Source organism: Jaculus jaculus, chromosome 1, assembly GCF_020740685.1.
Source record: "Jaculus jaculus isolate mJacJac1 chromosome 1, mJacJac1.mat.Y.cur, whole genome shotgun sequence".
Classification (NCBI taxonomy): domain Eukaryota; kingdom Metazoa; phylum Chordata; class Mammalia; order Rodentia; family Dipodidae; genus Jaculus; species Jaculus jaculus.
This window is the reverse complement of record NC_059102.1, coordinates 170,922,139-170,929,604: the sequence shown is the minus strand read 5'-3', so window position 1 is coordinate 170,929,604 and position 7,466 is coordinate 170,922,139.

The following is a 7,466-nucleotide window of genomic DNA, read 5'->3' as shown; positions in this document are numbered from 1 at the left end:
CCCCCATGAGCAGACCCAGGCAGGCCTCCACCCACACCTCCAGGCTTGGGAATACCATCCCACTTGCCACTGTCCCTCATCCCCCTGTCCCTCTTGGGCCACCTGACCATGCAGTCCCATACCACAAATCATGGGAAAACAAGCCCCTACATCAGGTCCTGGCACCCTCACTAGAGCCTCAGGGGCTCCTTTCCTCTGACCAGACAGGCCCAATTGCTATCAGAAGCCTAGTAGAAGCAAACATGAAAGGGAATAATCACTAAAGACACTTCAAGGATAGACTATGGCTTCCTCCTAAATTAAATAAGACTCCTACACTGTGTAGCAGACCACAGCACAAAAGGAATAACATTAAAAATCAAATGCAGGTATATCTAATAAGATCACCCAGTCCCACAATGGACATTCAAATCAAAATATAGAAGACACGTTAGGATCAGAACCACCAAATGAAGATATAAACTATGCAACTCTGACCAAGAAAATAGAAGAACTTGCAGAAAAGCAACAAAGGGCTGATAGTCATATGAATTGTGTCCTTGATAGACTAGACCTAATATATAAGAACAAGGAAGGGTTCCAAAGACAGTTAAATGATCTTAAGGAGAGTGAAAAAAAGAGGTCCTCAATAACCAGCTGGCTGAACTCAATGAAGACATAAAGAAATGCAAGGATGAATTCCAAGAAACATTAAGAAAACCAGAAAATTATGTGAAAAGGGAGCTCAACAGAGGCATATAAACTATACATAAAAAGTAGTAGAAAATCTAAACCAAATTGAACAAGCCCAAAACTCTATAGAAGTGCTCAAGAATAGAGTCAGTCACGAAGAGGACAGAAACTCAGAATTGGAAGACAAAACAGAAGAAACAGTTCATGATCCAAAAGTTCAAAAATTTTTGTGACCAGAACATGAGGGATCTGTGGGCTACCCTTAAATGTCCCCATATTCAGATCATGGGAATACAAGAAAGGGACAAAATTCAGACCAAAGGCATGGAGAACTTATTCACCAAAATTATCAAAGAAAACTTTCCCACTCTGTCAAAAAAAAAAAAAAAAAAAAAAAAAAAAAAAAGGCCCATGAAGTTACCAGATGCTATTAGAACTCCAAACAGGCTGGACCAAAGGAGAAATTCTCCAAGACATATTATCATTAAGACTCTAAACCTTGATACCAAAGAGAAAGTCCTAAAATCAACTAGGGAAAAACAACATATTACATGTAAAGGTAATCATATCAGAATTACTTCAGAGTTCTCAATGGAAACACTGAAAGCCAAAAGGACCTTTAATGGAACACTGCAAAGTCTAAGAACCTATGGCTTCCAATCCAAACTTACTGTACCCAGTAAAAGTTTCTCTTATAATCAATGGTGAAAGAAAAACTTTTCATGATAAAACTCAGCTTTACAACTATCTGAACACAAAGGCAAACCTGCCGAGAGTATTTCAGGGAATTATCCACACAGAAGAATCAAATAACCAACCTCAAGTACCTACAAGAAGCCAATCATAATAACCAAACACAGAAAGCACAAAAAAACTACAAAGTCTAAGAAAGCACCACACCACATAAACCACCATGATATGGCAGGGATCAAATCAAACCTCACAGTCATTACCCTAAATATTAATGGCCTTAATTCACCCATCAAGAAACAAGCTAACAGGGTGAATCAGAAAATTAGACCCTTCAATCTGTTGTCTTCAAGAAACCCACCTCACCTCTAAAGACAGATACTTCCTCAGGGTGATAAGGTGGAAAATGATAATCCAAGAAAACTGGAATAAAAAATAAGCAGGCATAGTTGTACTAATACTGGATAAAATAGATGTCAAACCAAAAGGAATCAAAAAAAGACAAAGAGGGCCAATTCCTACTTATCAAGGGAACAATCTAGCAAGAGAATATAAAAATAATCATGTTTTCTTGGTGAACCTGGTACCAGCACAAGGGTAAAGGAGATAGACACAGAGAACACTCAACTCCTACAAAATCATATATCCAGAGATACAGAGGCTCCCAAGACCTCATCCCTGAAGCCACCTAAAATGAAGGCAACATGGCTCACAGAAATTTTCAGAAGAGGGGGTGGAAAGATTGTTAGAGCCACATATTGGGTCATTATGCACAGAGACATTGCCTCTTACCGATGGCTAACCCTACAATGCACAACACATATTCCTAAATAAGGAGGGTCTCTGTGGATGGGGGAGGACAGGGAGGAGGCTAATGATGATATCAACATGATTATATATTCACTGTGTACATAACTAATAATAATAAAAGAAAAGAATTCAGTTGAGAATCTATTTGGTCCTAGACTTTTCTTTTTGGAGAGGTTTTTGATTACCTTTTAAATCTCCATAGATGTGATATATTTGTTTAGGATATTAATCTGGTTTAGTTTTGGTAGGTGGTATGTGTCTAGGAATTCATCCATTTCTTCCAGATTATTTAATTTTGTGGAGTAGAGGTTTTGGAAGTATACCCTGAGGATTCTTACAACTTCATTGATGTCTGTTGTGATCTCTCCCTTTTCATTTCTGATTTTGTTAATTTGAGACTTTTTTTTTGCTTGATCAGTTTGGCCAGGGGTTTGTCAATTTTCAAAGAACCTGATCTTCGTTTTGATTGTTAAAATTGTTTTCTTAGTTTCCAATTCATTAATTTCTGCTGAAATCTTGATTATTCTGCTATCTGGATCTCTTTTAGTTGGATTCTTGTTTTTCTAGTGCCTTTAGGTGGACAGTGTGAAAAAATAAGGCAGAGCAAGAAATCATAAATTTTCAATTTTAGGTGTCATGGTCCAGGACAAATGCCTGCTCCTTAGAGATCATCTTTCCTAAATTTGCATTCAACAGAATTACTGTGGAAATCATTAGTTGTATGCATGACTTACTTCTTATGATAACCTATACAGCTCTCGAAGAGGCAAGAGATACTTGTACGTGTCTCTTTGTACATGCCAATGGTGGTTTGAATGTAATGCTCCCAAAGGCTCATGTGAAATTCTTCAGCAAAGTAGCACTATTTATGAAGGCTGTGGAACATTTAAGAGGTGGAGCCCTGCTGGAGGAAGTGAGTCATTAGGAGAAGAAGGCCTTGAAGAATTATAGCTTAGTGTCACTTGCTTTCTCTGTTTCTCTACTTCCTCCTGGCTGATGTGGCAATGTGACAATGACACTGACTTCCTGCTCCTAGCAGGCTTTTTCTACCATGATGAACCATATGCTCTGGAACTGTCAGCCAACATAAATTACTTTCTTCCCTAAGTTGCTTCTGGTTAGGTATGTGTTCCCAGGGATGGGATACAATGCCTCTGTTTCAGTGTATAAATTTCTGGATTCTAGAGCACCTTCTACAAAGAAAAGAATGAGAAAATGAACACATGTGTAGAAGGCTCCTTCCTGACCCTTTTCTGAGCTCTCCTTTGTCAAAGGAGTTTCGTTCTGACCTTGTTCCTTTTCTTTTTTCTTTCATAGACATTTTGAGATTCATAAAAAAAATGCCTGTGCCTCTGATGCTAAGAATAATTACCACAATTTCTCAGTTGAAGAGAAGCTGGCAAAGGTCATGCTAACCTTCAGACTATGCCAACTGCTTCCTGGGCAATGCACTTGTCCTACTTATTTTTCCCCTAGGTTTCTCTGTGTTAAAGATTAAAGGAAGAAATTTGATGCAGCTCTTGACTCCAGGGAGGACAAACTGGCATGTACAATGGGTGTTGTCTTTCCCTGTGTGAACAGGTTCCTACTGTGCCATCTCTGAATGGAGGGTGGTTGAGCCCTGAGCTTACAAAGCCTATTCTCCTATGTCACGGTGGAGAGGATAGCAGGGCCTGTGACTCATGACATTATTTTGACTAAGGAATCTGAACTCAGGAAGACAGACAATTCCTCATGGGATGATACTGACCTGGAATTTAGACTCCCTCAACCTTCCTAGTCATGGTCCAGTGGGAGTATGACTTTCAGAAATAGAGACATAAAAGTAACCCATCTAATATCAAAGCATTTGAACACAAGGAACCTCAGTTTCAGCAATCATCTTCTCTTGAATACCCAGGTCATCCAGTTACTGCAGGGCTTAGGCAGAACATACAGGTGGAATCTTGTGTTGGATCAGGATCTCCTACCCCTGCCTCTGCTTGTATGGGAATGACATACAGGAAAAAGTAATAAGGAAGAAAAAGGAATCATGAAATTAAATCTCTCCATATCCTGTCGTCAGATAATAAAATTATGATTATCTTCATATTTTTTAGGGAGTATTAACAAAGCAAACAGATGTGTGAGTAGAATCATAGAGGTTAAGAGACTTCCCTGGAGTTGTATAGCTGGCCAAGATGGAGATGGAGAATTGGTTAGAGGATTATAATCAAGACCCAGATATCCAGTCACTTCATAGAAGGTTCACTTGAGATTCTAGAAGGTCTTGAGCAGAGAAATAACAAGGAACAAGGTATGAAGGAGACTATTTATGTCACAGTGGAAGTGAGTTTCAATGAAGAAACTGGTCAAGTTTACCTTGATCATACGCATTCCAATGTTGTTAAGTCAGACTTTTTCTAATGTGGACAATGGGTGTGTTTAATATTGACCTTGCTGCCAGGGACTTCAAAATTATTATTTTAATTATACAAGTTTATGATGCATAGTATGACAATATACAGAGTGCTTTAACAACATTTCTAGCCCATTATGCTCTTATTTTTAAAAATACCCAAATATTCTTATTGAAACTTGTACTTGATTCTGCCATGACTTTCTGGAATTATTTAATTAATTAGCAAAATGTTATAGGGCTGGAGAGATGCCTTAATGGTTAAGGCACTTGCCTGCAAAGCCAAAGGACCCAGGTTTGATTCCCTAGGACCCTAAAACATAAGCCAGATGTACAGGTGACACATGTCTGGAGTTCATTTGCAGTGGCTGAAGGCCTTGTCACACTCATTCTCTCTCTCTCTCTCTTTCTGCCTCTTTATCTCTAATAAATAAATAAAAAATTTAAAAAGTTTATAAAAATTTCTAGTCTCATCACTTACCACAGTGAATTATAAAATTGTTATGCTTGTTCTTTTTAATCTAGATGCTGAACTCTTTGCAGTCCCTTAACATACCCAGCATGATGTCACCTTAGAACTTTTGCCCATACTGTCTTCTATACTAGTACAATATAGTCCACTAGATAGCTCGTTCACTTGATTCCTCCAAACCTTAGCTCACATGTATGTCACCTTCCAATGAGTTCTTTTCTGATTACCCAGCTTATAATGGCAAACAACCTTGACACTATCCTTTTCTGCATAGTTCTTTTATACGTTGTCATGTGTGCTTTAGTTTCTGTTACCCCATTAAGAATGTAAGCTTACAGAGGAATTGGTGAGATGAGCAAAAGTGCTGATTCCATGGTGAGCCTTACAACCTGCACCAGGGTAAAGGAAATAGACACTAAGGATATTAAAAATGTACCAAAGGAGAAATCCAGAAGCTGCTGTGAATTTAACACTAAAGTAGACTTAAAACACACCTATCAAGGCTCAGGAAATTGTGTGGAAGGAGTGGAAAGATTGTAAAAGCCACAAAGAGTGTGGGAGATAATAACGAGAAGTATTGCCCCTTCCCCCAAAATGACTGTCTGCTTTTATCCACAACCCCATTGTGAACACCAGGACCCTCAGTGGACTGGGGGCAGGGAGGAGGGAAATGACAGAACCACACATGATATATCCATACAGTTTCATATATATGTACATATAAATGTAAGCTCATGAATGCAGAACTCTTCTGTGTCCTCAGGGTGTACAGACGTCTTTGTCAGATAATAAACATCTAGGGAATATTCATGAAATAAGCAATGAGTCAGTGTAAACAATGCACCCATGCTTGTTAACCACACTTATCACCGTTCCTGGCACTTGGCAAATGCTTAATGTTGATGGAATTAAGGGTAGGCTTTATTTCTTTCAATGGTTCTGTTTAAAATTATCCCTTAACACTGAATAAATAGTATGTTCTGTGGTTTCATGCTTAGATGACTACTGGAATGGGCTGTCTAGGCGATTGTCTCTCTCATGATCAGGGTCCTCCAATACATTCTGCAGACATTATTAAACCTTTCTGTAATTTCCTGAATAGATTGATTGTTGCTTCAAAAACCAGCAAACCACTGTAGGCCCTCTTTGCTATGTTTTGAAATTCATAAGCATAAAGCATCCATTGTTGCTGGTTTGATGTTTGCTTTTTCCAACGAACCTCAAGCATTTCAGCAGGGAGGAGACATGTGAAGCCTTTCAGTGTTGTTTTCTGTGCTTCCCTTCCTCTGTCTGGCACTCTGTGGACAGTGAATGAGTATTCATTGACCAAGCGGAGCAGTCATCACTAGCAGTGCCAAGGAGATATTAAAATATGTTCTTTGACCTCCAACACCAGAATGAGTCATCCCTAGGGATATTTCTTCCCCTCCAGAGCCTCAGTGAATTCAGCTTTTGGGAAATTTGTTCATCTGAAGATCTGACATTTACAATATATGCACCTCTAGACTTTCAAGATTGGACAGAGAATCTGTTGTTTATTTAACACAAGAAAATTATGAAACACAATGCAGCTTCTCTATAGTTAAGTCTTTCAACAGAAAAAAAGCAGAGATGGTGGTTCAGCAAAAAAAGCCTCCTTGGATTAACATCATCATCATTAAAATAAATTTTTGCTGTCAATATGTATCCAACAGATGAGACTATATATAATCATGTATATACACAGCCCAAAATTCTCAGATAATTTTGTTAGCATTTCATGAATTTCTATGATATATGGTTTTAAGTAATATCTTAAAGATTATTGCATGTTTTTTAATAAACTTAAAATATATAGAGTATATAAAATACAAAAGTAGAGAGCAGTTCCCTTCTTTTCCTCTCTGCCATCCAGTTGAGATCCAGATAAACTGTTAGTTTTGTATGAATCTTATGCTTATCAGACATACTTTTTTGATGTTCTGGGCATGAAATCTAGAGCCTTTTCCATGCTAGACAAGTACCCTACCACTAAGTTACATGCCCTGACCTCAATAAACTCTCCTCTCCTGTCCTTTTTATTTGCAAACAGAAATTATATTGTAATATGTTCTTTGACTTGCTATTATTTTATATGTATGGCTATCCTTTTAGCTTGTTAATTGTGGACATGCCCTTTTATTAAAGACTGGATAATGTTCCATTGCAGGAAGGCCTCCTGTATGAGTAACAGTGGGATTGCTGATGGATTTGTCCCATGTCTCTTACCAAGCTGGAACCCTCCTCTTCACAGTGTAGTTTTGGTTTCTACAAGAGATACTTTTCATGAGATTTGGAAGGAGGAAGGGAATAAACAGGATACATATTTCTCTGAAACCCTCCAAAGAGGAGTGCAGGGACAGACGGTGGCGAGAAACCACACGCCACACTATGCTGTCACTTACC